Source organism: Sus scrofa, chromosome 9 (genome assembly GCF_000003025.6).
Source record: "Sus scrofa isolate TJ Tabasco breed Duroc chromosome 9, Sscrofa11.1, whole genome shotgun sequence".
In the NCBI taxonomy this organism is placed as follows: Eukaryota; Metazoa; Chordata; class Mammalia; order Artiodactyla; family Suidae; genus Sus; species Sus scrofa.
In genome coordinates, this window is record NC_010451.4 from 73,905,316 (window position 1) to 73,919,546 (window position 14,231).

Genomic DNA, 14,231 nt, shown 5'->3' on the forward strand with positions numbered 1-14,231 from the left:
CCTGTCTCTGTTGGTCTTGGAAGTAGCCTAAAAATCACTCTGATTAGATTACAGAGTAGTCAGCTGGCCTGAGTGTGAACCAGAAGAAAGAATTTATAGAAAAAAGCAATACACTGATTGGCTTAGAGCTCAGCCCCCATAGGTCAACGATGCCTTGAAAAACTAGAAGCGAGCTAGAAGACAGTTCTGAATAAAACTTGGCACTGCTATCAAAAGAGGGAGAAATGCCAGAGAAGCAAATAATAAGGAAATTCACTGCCAATGTCTATATGTAATTAAACATGCACATTTAAAAAAAAAGGAAAGAAAAATGTGTTTGAGCTCCAGATGCAAATCCACTATTAGTGATATTGTCTTCAAAGTTCTTGTTTTCTTTTTCTGTAATAAGTTGTGCACCATAGGGTGATTTTAAAGGTTAAATAAGATTAGGTAGGTAGTCTGCCTAGTGCTTGAACTTGGTATAGAACAGGTGTTTAATAAATGTTATCCAGTACTACCTGTTACTCTACTAAGAATGTGACTAAAGCCAACAACACCCAAAGCCACCAGTGATTATAACATTAGTTAGAAGGAGAGAATGATGAATGGCAGGATGTTCCATGATCTAAGTTAACTTCTGTTTCCTTTTTTCCCCAGATTGTACCATTTTATGGGGCAGTGGCTTTGATGTTGCTAGCCTGTAATACATTGATCTACAATAAAATCTAGCGTCCCTGTGGCTACTTATCTCTTATGAGAGAGACTGATTGCCCGATGGCCCAAATAATGGTCTCCCCATATCAATAACCTTTAAGCTGTGACTTTGAAATTGCTCCTATCAAGAGGTAGAGTCTATTTCCCCAATCCTTAAATATGGAATTACCTTCTGACTTGCTTGGCCAGTAGAATGTGGGGAAGTGACAGTGTACAGGTTCAAAACTTATGTTCTCAAGAAATCTCAAATACCTCCACTTTTTCAAAACCTGCCCTCCACTATTAGGAACAAGCCTGGGCTAGTCTAGTGGACACTGAGGGACTGAGCGGGAAAGAGCTGAGGTTTCTAGTTAGTTGATGCTTGATTTTGTGAGAGCCCTACCTAGATCAAGAGAGCTGCTTACTCCCAACCTGCAGCTGACCAGATATGCCTGAGTGAGTCCAGCTGAAACTTGAAGATTCATCCAGTTGCCCTAGATGCTTGAACAACAATAAACAGTTATAATCAACATTGATAGCAAACCAGTGCACTTGTGTATAATGTGCACTGGACTTTTTTATACCTTTGTTCCTCCTTGGAATAACATACTCAGTTTGCCATTTCTCTCCTGTAGTTCCTTAGTTAACAAATATTTAAGTAGGTGTCCAAAAAATTTAACAGAGTAGGATATTCAATCTCTATAAATTCTGATAAAATTTAACAGAGTAGGAGATTAAATCTCTATAAATTCTGATAAAATGAGAGTCATCTCGTTGGACCAACTTTTGGTTGGCTTTTTTGAGTTCATGAGGAGAGGTCTCTGCCCTTTTCTTGTGCGTTTTTGTTGTTACTGTTGTTGTTTAAAGAAAGTAGAAAAGTAGAAACGGCCAGGCAAAAAATATGCATTTTTTTAAAAAATTGTTAACCTTTTAAAAAGAGAGAGAGAAAGAAAGAAAATAAATAATACTTTTTCTTACTCTCTTTCCTTCAGGAATTGTTGTTTTCCACCTGGGATATTCTCCACAATTTCAGGTGGAATTGGTTTTAGTTCTATTTCCACAGCATTTAACTCTTAGACCAGTATGTGACTGAGCATCTTCCACTTTAATTGATCTAATTTGCACACATAATTTTGATGGAATTATTCATTGTAAAGTGCACCTTTGAGCCTTCCAGAATTCTGCCTTTTTTTTTTTTTCTGTGAATCCATTGCATTAATTTACCTGCAAATTCTCCCTTTCTCTGGAGGCTTCTTCTGGTTATGTAAATACTTTTGTACAGATTTCTCATTACAAACTGTTCTGAAATTCTCCGTTCTCCTATTTTTTTTTTCCTGCTTAGAGTTGGACCTAGACCTTGGAAGTTTCACAGTTGCAGTTTTTAATGATCCTTTTTTTTTTCTGATAAAGCAGAGATATTTGTCACATACCTATTCAATAACATCATGATTGTTGTAATAAACCCTAAAATGTCGATGAAGAATTCTAACCCTCAAAGATCCAAATTTCACTTCCAACAGAATTAAGTCTTATTTTTGAAGGTGTGAGTAATAAAAGATAGTAATATCAGTAATATTAGTAAAGGTACTAATAAAGTAATGAAGATGTTTTCCATGATAATTTTAGCCTGGTTTATTCTACCATAGGCTAATTAAAGTAACAACTGAAGAGGGTGAATACAGAAAGAGCTGTGATAGCTTCACAGTTTCATTATTTTAATTCTATCTTATGGCTAGTAGCCACTCCTAAGATGCATTATATTGTGGCCTTATAGCAGCTTGTAAATAGGCTAAGTATATGGACATCAGCAAATACACCCAACTCATCCGTCCATATAGCTCGCTTTACTATTGCATCATCCTTTAATTATTTGTTTCCATGTTTCTGTCCCTCATTGTGTGCTTATGGAAGACAGTGATTTGCCTGAAATACAATAGATATTCAATTAATATTTTAGGAGAGAAGGAAGAAAGGAAAAGAGGAAGGGAGGGAGGGAAGAATTCAGCACAGGTGCACATATATAACTGTGAATATAAGACTTAGAAAACAATGAAAGAATAATCATGTTGCAGATACTGCAGCTGCACTTCAGTTTATAAGCTTATAAATATGAGCAGGGAGGACCCGCCTTATGTAAAGCACATCGCAGCTACCACTCTGAGTCTTGTGCTAGGCTAGGGTACTTCTGCAGGCAAGCAGGAAGTAGAGAAAGTAACATTGCTTTTAACTGGTACCAGCTGTGCAACAGCAGTCCTACCCACAGCCCAGGCTACTTTTTGACCCTTGATGTTTAACTCCACTTCTGGCTGGTGTGGAATGAAGGGAGAGGGAAAGGATAGCTCAGCTCTTTCCTTGCTGCCTTCCTTTCTGCCTTCCTCCTTTTTTTCCATAAAGGTAAAATGTCTTGAAAAGGGCTCAGGACATATAGTTCTAACTTATATATTAAATATATTAACTACATGTTCAAAAACTGTTAATTTGGTTCCAGTTACAAAATTACCATGATTTTATATACAGCTAAACAGACTTGAATATTTATGATCGATTAATTTCAGTAATTTGGGGTCCACAAAGAAAACATCATGAGTAACTAGTTATGCTTAGTAGAATGGACTTGGACTGAATAAAGGAAACTTTATTTTCTATAGAGGAAAGTTTGTAAATTGGTGAATTGTCCTTATAATGCCTTCTGATCTAGATTGGATTATATCTTGAAATATTAATATTCTGGCTGACAATGCGGTGTGACTCATAGACTGAATTGAATATGGGTGTATTTTATTAAGGAGCTGTATGATTTGCAGCAAATAAACAGCATTATAAATGTTGGTACTTATTCCTGGGACAGATGTAATCATCAGGAAGAGATAAAGCCAACATGTGTATTAGGAAGAAGGCAGTCTGTGGTCTTGCTGCATAGTAGCTATATTTAATTTAATATAGCTACTTAATGACCTGACATCATACTCTGAAACCAGGGCAGATATCTAAAAGGAAATTCTCATGACCCTAACCTTCTCTGGTTTGAATGTGTTTGCATGTTAAAGTCTATTATCTTACTGTCTGTCATAAAGAAAACTTGGGATAATTCTCCAATATGGTACTGTACATTTCATTCACTTTAAGAGAAGAGCCACCCAAGTCTGTGTAAAGGCAGTGATGGAAATGGAAGCTAGTTACTTTGATGGCACTACTCCTGAATCCTTTATCATTGCCAATACTCCACAAAACTACTGGGACCCCAGTCCTGTTGATAAGTTATTACATTCTGAACCTGCTACTTTATTTCGAACATGCAATAAAATGGACTCAGTCTCTGTAACTTTCGTATTAGCTTTCTCCTCTGTTGGTAAATGGCTATTGTTCATGTTCACTATGCACAGTGACGATTGTAATAAGTCAGAGGCACTCGTCTTTTGCGCCAACCTTCTTATCATCATACATCTCACTATTTCCCACCTGGGGACTCAAAATGCTGGAATAGGGCTTTTATTTTCTTAGCTGTTAGCGTACTTCCAACTTCTTTCCACCTCTCTGACTGCCCCCACAATCTCCTCCAGAAATCTATCCAGAGTCTGGGTCCTCCTTGAGCCGCTTTTATCTGTAGGATAACTTCTACAACATAGAACTGATGGGAATATAAAGGCCAGCATCTTATTCCAACAGTTTAACATTGGAATGAATGGTTTAGAGAGTATTGCCTCGGGTTAAAATGCCAGACATGTCATGAAAACATGGTTTTGTAAAACTGTTTTCTCTCTGCTCTCCTGTCTTCTATTTTTGATCTCAAAAACTTAAAAATTTTTGCATAGGAAAAAAGTAACTTTTAAGAGCCCCTCTCCCTCTACCATCAAGTCTTTTACCCAGATTTAACATTCCTAAGTCTTTTAGCTTTAAACCATCCCTGCAATCCTGCCAGCAAAGAGCAGGTAATTGAGAAGGTTCAAATTTCAAGTTGTAGAAAATACACAAAAGGATTCTGTTTCTGATAACTAGAAACTAGGGGGTTAGTTAGAGTGGACTGTAATTTGGTAATATAAGACATCTATTTAAGTCCTTAATTCTGACGCAATAGCCTCAATTTGAGGGAATGTTTTCTTTTTGTAAGGTTAGAAATGCTACCTGGTAGCAGGCTAGGGTCTGTGAGCTGTATTTTGGGTATAAGCTATAATTTATTCCTTTAAGAGCTGATGAAAATTTAAAGATAGGATTCTTCTAATTCTCTTGTACATTTTAAACACATTCCAACTGAACTTAGTGGTTACTAAGTGTCACAGAAATATTCACTGTGTTTACCTGCTTGTGGGATTGGTGGGGGCCGCGAGCTGAGGATAAACCCTCAAGTCTGGGAGACAGAGAAATAATTATCTGTTTGCCTCATAAGTATATGGAATAAATGTGTGTGGAGTTATTATATTGTCTCTAAGTAATTTCATTTCCTGATTGACAGGAGTATGATGAAGAAAGAATTAAAATCCAAGGAGGAACAGAAGAAAAGTATGTAGAAAATGTGATTTCCCCAAGGCTCGTGACATTGTCTTGTAAGGGAAGATGGGTCTGACTGCCAGTAGCAGCCTTAAACAAAATAATCAAAAAAGTGAGCCCCCGCACATAAGCTCGAGACTATCAGGTAATATGGGGTAATTTAGCTCATGATAATTATGATGATATCAACAGCTACTTATTAAATGCTTATTCTATGCCAGGTACTACTAACTCATGTCAGCTTAAAAATAACTCTATTGCTAAGACAGTATTCACCATTTTTTTCTCATCTCTATTTAATCAGTGCAGATATTGAGATATATAGAATTAATCCAGGCTCCTTGGAGGTAGTATTTGAAACAGTCATTTTGATTTGCAAGCCTATATTCTTTAATACTTTGATTTACTGTTTTTACAGAAAGACATTGAGTATAAGTTGCAAAAAAAAAAAAATCAAGAAAAAAACCCTTTAACTATATGAGAAAATCAAATTGAAAATTATATTCTTGAGCTTGATCAATCACTTTTTTTGGAATGGTTGTAAGATGTTTCCAAAATCCATATCTAATACCATTACTAAGTTTATCTGAAAGAAATCCCATAAGAGGAGAAGGAAATTCCACATGTCCACAAGGAAATAAGTATAAAAAATTAATTGCAGCATCACTTATGATAGGAAACCCTTACAAGAAGAATGTGAATAACTAAAATATAGTATATGCCACCAATGGAATGCAAGGTAGCAATTGGAAGTAATTAATTATATTTAAATGTAGCAGCATAAGCAGATCTCAGTAACTTAATGCTGATTTTATTTTTTTAATTACCAAATGAATTTTATTACATGTACAGTTGTACAGCAATCATCACAACCCAATTTTATAGCATTTCCTACCCCAAACCCCCATCACATTCCCCCACACCACAACCTGACTCATTTGGAAAATATTAAGTTTTTCAAAGTCTGTGAGTTCAGCATCTATTCTGCAAAGAAGTTCAGTCTTTCGTTTTTTTAGATTCCACATGTAAGTGATAGCATTTGATGATTGTGTTTCACTGTCTGACTGACTTCACTTAGCATGATAATTTCTAGGTCCATCCATGTTGATGCAAAGGCTGTAATTTTTCTTTTTAATGGCTGAGTAATATTCCATTGTGTATATGTACCACATTCTAGATCCACTCCTCTGTCCATGGACATTTATATACATACATGGCTATTGCATATAGTGCTACAATGAACATTGGAGCACATGTACCTTTTCGAGTATGGTGTTCTTTGGATAGATGCCCAGGGATTACTGGATCAAATGCTAATTCTATTTTTAGTTTCCTGAAGAGACTCAGTACTGTTTTCCACAATTTACATTCCCACCAATAGTATAATAGGGTTCCCTTTTCTCCACGCCCTCTCCAGCACTTATTGTTTGTAGACTTTTGGATGATGGCCATTCTGGCTGGTATAAGGTGGTACCTCATAGTGGTTTTGATGCGCATTTCTCTAATAATTAGTGATGTTGAACATTTTTTCCTGTGTTTTTTGGCTACCTGTATGTCTTCTTTGGAGAATTGTCTGTTTAGATCTTCTGCCCACTTTTTTGATGGGGTTGTTTGTTTTTTTGGTATTGAGCTACAGAAGGTATTTATAAATTTTGGAGATTAATCCCTTGTCATTTGCTTCATTTGCAAATATTTTCTCCCATTCTGTGGGTCTTTTTGTTTTGTTTAGGGTTTCCTTTGCTGTACAGAAACTTTTAAGTTTAATTAAGTCCCATTTGTTTATTTTTGTTTTTATTGTGGTTTATGTCAGAGAGTGTTCGACCTATGTTTTCCTCTAAGAGTTTTATAGTTTCTGGTCTTATATCTAGGTCTTTGATCCATTTTGAGTTTATTTTTGTGTATAGTGTTAGGAAGTGTTCTAATTTCATTCTCGTACATGTGGCTGTCCAGTTTTCCTAGCACCACTTATTGAAGGGGCTGTATTTCTCCATTGTATATTCCTGCCTTATTTGTCATAGATTAGTTGACTGTAGGTACATGGGTTTAATTCTGGGTGTTTTGTCTTGTTCCACTGATCTATATTTCTGTCTTTGTGCCAGTATCATATGGTTTTGATGACTGTTGCTTTGTAGTATATTCTGAAGTCAGGGAGCCTGATTCCTCCAGCTTCATTTTTCTTTCTCAGAATGGCTTTGGCTATTATGCATCATTTTTTGTGCTTCCAAACAAACTTGAAAATATTTTGTTCGAGTTCTGTGAAAAATGTCCTTGGTAATTTGATAGGATTGTATTGAATCTATAGATTGCCTTGGGCAGTATAGTCATTTTGATTATAAAGATTTTTCCAATACAAGAGCATGATGTGTCCTTCCATCTGTTTGTGTCATCTTTGATTTCTTCCATCAGCATAGTTTTCAGAGTATAGGTATTTTGTCTCTTTAGGTAGATTTATTCTTAAGTATTTTATTCTTTTTGCTGTGAAGGAAAATGGGATTGTTTCCTTAATTTCTCTTTCTGATCTTTTGTTGTTGGTATATAGAAATGCAATCAATTTCTGTGTATTAATTTTGTATACTGCACCTTTGCCAAATTCATTGATGAGCTCTAACAGTTTTCTAGTAGTGTCTTTAGGATTCTTTAGGTAAAGTATCATGTCATTTGCAAATACTAATAGTTTTACTTCTTCCTTTCCAATTTGGATTCCTTTCGTTTTTTTTTCTTCCCTGATTGCTGTGACTAGAACTTCCAAAACCACGTTGAATAGTTGTGGCGTGAGCGGACATCCTTGTCTTGTTCCTGATCTCAGCAGGAATTCTTTTAGCTTTTCACCATTGAGAATGATGTTAGCTATGAGTTTGTCATATATGGCCTTTATTATGTTGAAGTAGCTTACTTCTATGCCCACTTTCTGAAGGGTTTTTATCAGAAATGAGTGTTGGATTTTATCAAAGGCTTTTTCTGCATCTATTGAGAGGATCATATAATTTGTATTCTTCAATTTGTTAATGTGGTATATCAAACTGATTGATTTGCAGATATTGAAGAATCCTTGCATCCCTGGGATCAATTCCACTTGATCATGATGACAATTCTTTAAATGGGTTGTTGGATTCGTTTTGCTGGTATTTTGTTGAGAATTTTTGCATCTATGTTCATCAGTGAAATTGGCCTGTAATTTTCTTTTTTTGTGGTATCTTTGTCAGGTTTTGGTATCAGGGTGATGGTGGCCTCATAGAATGAGTTTGGAAGTGTCCCTTCCTCTGCAATTTTTTGGAGTAGTTTTATAAGGATAGGTGTTGGCTCTTCTCTAAATGTTTGATAGAATTCGCCTGTGAAGCCATCTGGTCCTGGACTTTTGTTTGTTGGAAGTTTTTAAATCACAGTTTCACTTTCAGTACTTGTGATTGGTCCGTTCATCTTTTCTATTTCATTTTGGTTTAGTCTTGGAAGATTGTACTTTTCTAAGAATTTGTCCATTTCTTCTAGGTTTTCCATTTTATTGGTGTATGGTTGCATGTAGTAGTCTCTTATGACCCTCTGTATTTCTGTGATGTCCACCGTAATTTCTCCTTTTTCATTTCTAATTTTATTGATTTGAGTCTTCTCTCTTTTTTTCTTGCTAAATCTGGCTAAGAATTTATCAATTTTGTTGATCTTTTCAAAGAACCAGCTTTTCATTTCACTGATCTTTTATATGGTTTGCTTTGTTTCTATTTCATTGATTTCTGCTCTGATCTTTATGTTTTCTTTCCTTCTGCTAACTTTAGGTCTTGTCTGTTCTTCTCTCTCGAGCTGCTTTAGATGTAAAGTTAGGTTGTTTATTTGAGCTTTTTCTTGTTTCCTGAGGTAGGTTTGTATTGCTATACACTTCCCTCTTCGAACTGCTTTTGCTGCATCCATAGGTTTTGGAGTGTTGCATCTTTGTTGTCATTTGCTTCTAGGTACTTTTTAATTTCCTCTTTGATTTCTTCAGTGATCCATTGGTTGTTTAGTAGCATGTTGTTTAGTCTCCACATGTTTGTGTTTTTGGCATTTTTTTTCTTCTTGTTGATTTCTACTCCTATAGTGTGGAGGTCAAAAAGATGCTTGATATGATTTCACTTTTCTTAAAGTTACTGACATTTGATTTGTGGCCCAGAATGCAATCAATCCTAGAGAATGCTCCATGTGCACTTCAGAAGAATGTGTATTCTGCTTCTTTTGGATGGAATGTCCTATAAATATTAAGTCCATCTAGTCTAATGCTTTATTTAGGGCCTGTGTTACCTTGTTGATTTTCTGTCTGGATGGTTTATCCATTGCTGTAAGTGGGGTGTTAAAGTCCTCCACTATTACTGTGTTATTGTCAATTTCTCCTTTTAAGGTTGTTAGCAGTTGTCTTATATATTGTGGTGATCCTATGTTGGGTGCATGTATATTTACAGTTGTTATATCTTCTTCTTGGATTGATCCTTCGATCATTATGTAATGTCCTTTTTTGTCTATTATAATATTCTTTGTTTCAAGATCTATTTTGTCTCATATGAATATTGTTACTAGAGTTTCTTTTGATTCCCATTTGCCTGGAATATTTTCTTCCATCCTCCCTCACTTTCAATTTGTATGTGTCTCCAGAAGCAAAGTGGGTCTCTTGAAGACAGCGTGTATATGGATCTTGTTTTTGTATCCATTCAGCCAGTCTATGTCTTTTTGGGGGCATTTAGTCCATTTACAGTTAACATAATTATTGATATGTATGTTCTTATTGCCATTTTATTAACTGTTTTGGATTTGTTTTTGTTGCTCTTTTTTCTTCCCTTCTTCTCTTGTTCTCTCTTGTAGTTTGATGACTATCTTTAGTGTTGTATTTGAGTTGACTTTTCTTATTTTTGTGTGTATCAATTGTAGATTTTTGGTTCGCAGTTATTCTGAAGTTTTGATATAGGAGCCTATATCTGTATGAGATTAAGTTGTGGGTCCCTTAATTGTAAGTGTATCTTCAGTGTTCTGCGTTTGTACCCTCCTCTTCTCATGACTTCAGATTTTGGTGGCATAATTTTGCGTGGGTGATTTTGTATCTTTACTGTATATATACCTTTACTGGTGAGCCTTGTCATTTGTGATATTTTTGTTTCTGGTTGTGGCCTTTTCTTTTCTGCCTAGAGAAATTCCTTTAGTATTTGTTGTAAAGCTGGTTTAGTGTTGCTGAATTCTCTTATTTTGCTTATCTGTGAAGGTTTTGGTTTCTCCTTCAAATCTGAATGAGAGCCTTGCTGGGTAGAGTAATCTTGGTTGGAGGTTTTTTCTTTTGATCACTTAAGTATATCATGCCCCTCCCTTCTGGCCTGCAGAGTTTCTGCTGAAAAATCTGCTGATAACCTTATCAGAGTTCCCTTGTATGTTATTTGTTTCCTTTCCCTTGCTGCTTTCAAGATTTTCTCTTTGTCTTTAATTTTGGTCAGTTTGATTAATATGTGTCTCGGGGTATTCCTCCTTGGGTTTATTTTGTATGGTACTCATTGCGCTTCCTGGATTTGAGTGACTGGTTCCTTTTCCATGTTAGGAAAGTTTTTGGCTATTATCTTCTCAAATACTTTTTCTGTCCCCTTCTCTCTTCTCTTTCTGGCACCACTATAATATGGATGTTGGTGCGTTGAATGTTGTCCCCAAGTTCTGTGAGACTCTCTTCATTTGTTTTCAATCTTTTTTCTCTTCTCTGTTCTGCATCCATGATTTCCACTAATCTGTCCTCCACCTTGCTTATTCGTTCTTCTGCCTCCTGTATTTTGCTGTTAGCTGCTTCTAATGAAGTTTTTATTTCAGTTATTGTATTTTGCATCTCTTCTTTAAGTTTTATATCTTGTATCTTCTTGCTCAGTGTTTCCTGTATATTATCCATCTTTGCCTCCAGTTTGTTTCCAATGTCTTGCATCATCTTCAGCATCAACAGTCTAAAGTCTTTTTCCTGGAGGCTGAGAATCTCCTCATCACTTAGCTGATCTTCCGGGGTTTTTCCTTTCTCCCTCATCTGAGTTATAGTTCTCTGTCTTTTCATTTTTATAGGTTTTTGGTGTGGTGACCTTTTTACAGATAATAGAGTTGTAGCCTTTCTTACTTCTGGTGTCTTCCCCCTTGTAGCTGAAGTCAGTATGGGCGGCTTGCTGTAGCCTTCCTGATGGGAGGGACTGATGCCTGCCCACTGGTAGGTGGAGCTGCTTCCTATCCCTCTGGTGGGTGGGGCTTTGTCTCTGGTTGAGATTAGAGGCTGCTCTGTGCCTGGGGGGGGGGGGTTGTTTAGGCAGGCTGTTTACTGAGAGGTGGGTCTGTGATCCCACCTGGATTGTTGTCTGGCCTGGGCTTCTCAGCACTGATGGGTGGGGCCACATTTTCCCAAAATGGCCACCTCCAGAGAAAGGCACACTGAGGAGTATTCTCAAAAGCTTTGCTTCCAATGTCCTTCCCCTACAAGCCACATTCACCCCTGTTTTCCCAGGAGGTCCTCCAAGAACTGCAGGCAGGTCTGATCCAGATTCCTGTGGAGACTTAGCTTTGCCCTAGTACCCAGTGCACATGAAAGTCTGTGTGGGCCTTTTAAGAATGGGGTCTCCATTTCCCCCAGTCCCGTGGAGCTCCTGCACATTAGCCTCACTGGCCTTCAATGCCAGATGCTCCAGGGGCTCTTTCTCCCAGTGCCAGATCCCCATGTGTGGCAGTTTGATGTGAGGCTCAGAACTCTCACTTCTGTAGGTGACTCTCTGTAAACCAGTTACTTTCCAGTCTGTGGGGCTTCCCACCCGGGAGGTATGGGGTTGCTTATATCATGTAATCACCCCTCCTACCTCTTGATGTGGCCTCATCTTTGTCTTCTGGAGTAGTATATCTTTTTGAAAGTTTACAGTCCATTTGGTTGAAGATTGCTCAGCATTTGGTTGTAAGTTTTGTTGTTTTTAAGAGAGAAGTTGAGCTCCAGTCCTTCTCTTCAGCCATCTTAATCCCATCTCTAATACCTTTTCTTTAAATTAAAGCCTTCCATGTTTGAAAAATATTCTAGGGTTTTTTTTTTAAGTACTTTTGGTCATTTTTGGAGAAACTATATTGGCAGAGAAAATTATCAAGAGTAATTTTACAATATACATTGTTTTAATATATTTTCTAATATTTTTAACTCAATAACTTAATCCTCAGGAGCTTTCTAATGCTAATTTAAAGAAATAATTAAATATAGGCAAAAATATATGTGCATAAAAAATTCATCATAATGTGATATAATAGCAAAAAATGAAAAATAGCTAAAAGAGCAAGAAGAAAAATATTAGAAGAATTAGGCACTTTTTTCTGATGGAATGCCATTGTCATGAAAAAGTTTTTTGTTTGTTTGTTTGTTTTTTTTTTTTTCCTGTCTTTTTGCCATTTCTTGGGCCACTCTGGCAGCATATGGAGGTTCCAAGGCTAGGGGTCTAATCGGAGCTGCAGCCACCTGCCTACGCCAGAGCCACAGCAACTCGGGATCCAAGCCACATCTGTGACCTACACCACAGCTCACGGCAACGCCCGATCGTTAACCCACTGAGCAAGGGCAGGGACCAAACCCACAACCTCATGGTTCCTAGTCAGATTCGTTAACCACTGTGCCACAACGGGAACTCCCATGAAAAAGTTTTTAAAAAATATTTAATAACATGGAAGAAACACTACAAACATTCATATGTGAAAAAGGTTATAAATATAAACCAAAATTGAGGAGTTCCTGTCGTGGCGCAGTGGAAACAAATCCAACTAGCAACCATGAGGCTTTGGGTTCGATCCCTGGCCTCACTCAGTGGGTTAAGGATCTGGTGTTGCTGTGAGCTGTGGTGTAGGTCACAGATGCGGCTTGGATCTGGTGTTACTATGGCTCTGGCGTAGGCTGGCAGCTGTAGCTCCAATTGGACCCCCCTAGCCTGGGAACCTCCATATGCTGTGATTGCAGCCCTAAAAAGATAAAAAGACAAAAAGTAAATAAATAAATATATACCAAAATTGAAAAAAAATCTTTAAAAATCTTATTTAAAAAATTTATTTCTGAATGCAATATGACATGCAAAATAATTTCTTGATTCTTTTTCCAAATTCCTTAAGTGATAGTTTGCTGCTTTTATAAAACAAAATAAATAACATGTTATTTAAAACTCTTAAATATTGCTGAAATTGGTAGTTTAAATAATTCATAATCATTCTTTTTATTTGTTAAAATGTATGTGTGAATTCCTCTAGGCAGCCTTTAAGAGTAGAAATTTTAGACATATTTTCAGCCTTATTTTGGGAATTATCCAGAAATCGTTGAGGTGCATATGTGACATGGACATGGAGGATTTAATGAAAAGGAAATGGCCAAATTGGAAGTGAACTTTACACCTTCAATGAATTAAAGAAAATTGAAAATGCAATAACAACAATAAAAAAGAAAATTGAAAAGGCAACAAAATTTGTTTTTTCAAAGCATTGTCACGTACCTTTTTTAGAAGATATTTATTCTAGCTCATATATGAAGCCTCAGGATGGACTCACACTGCTTGATATCAGGGCATGGCTCCAGAACCAGGTGTGGGTTTGTGATGTTTTTAATAAAATTAAGAAGCAGCTCGCTCTGGAAATTATGAGGGGAATTTAAAGAAAGAAATAAAAGTTATAAAGGTGATGACCATAACCTATTAAATACTGGTCCACCTTCTGTTTTCTCTTATTTCTACCGTAGGTTTTTTTTTTTTTTTTTCCTTTGAAACAAACTATCCCCAACAACAGGTGATATTACGTTCAGCAGTGTCACCACCTGCAGAATCTCCGATTAGCAGGTATCAGAGTATATTTTCATTTGCAGGAACAAACCCTTTAATCCTCAGAAAAATGAGCCACAAAGTGTGACAGATCCAAAACACAAACAGAATGTTGTCTTTTCTTACTTAACAATGATAAATAGCAGCGGTCACCAAGCTTGAAGTTTAGAGATAGAACCACGAGACTCAAAACTGCAGTTGGATCATGGAGGTGCTCGCAAAGGGATAAACTCAGTCCTGCAGATTCTTTCCCTGGCATCGAGTCCTTCCGAGGCCACGTCT

At 36.8% G+C, this 14,231-nt stretch overlaps 1 long non-coding RNA gene across 22 annotated transcripts in view; it reads left to right on the forward strand.

Annotated features, from left to right (window-relative positions):
• LOC102163402 overlaps positions 1–14,231 on the forward strand; it is a 190,237-nt gene that overhangs the window by 112,590 nt on the left and 63,416 nt on the right. For all 22 annotated transcript variants that reach the window (XR_002335814.1, XR_002335807.1, XR_002335810.1 and 19 more), the window contains exon 4: positions 5,123–5,302. This is a non-coding gene — a long non-coding RNA (uncharacterized LOC102163402). The remainder of the gene's footprint in view (positions 1–5,122; positions 5,303–14,231) is intronic.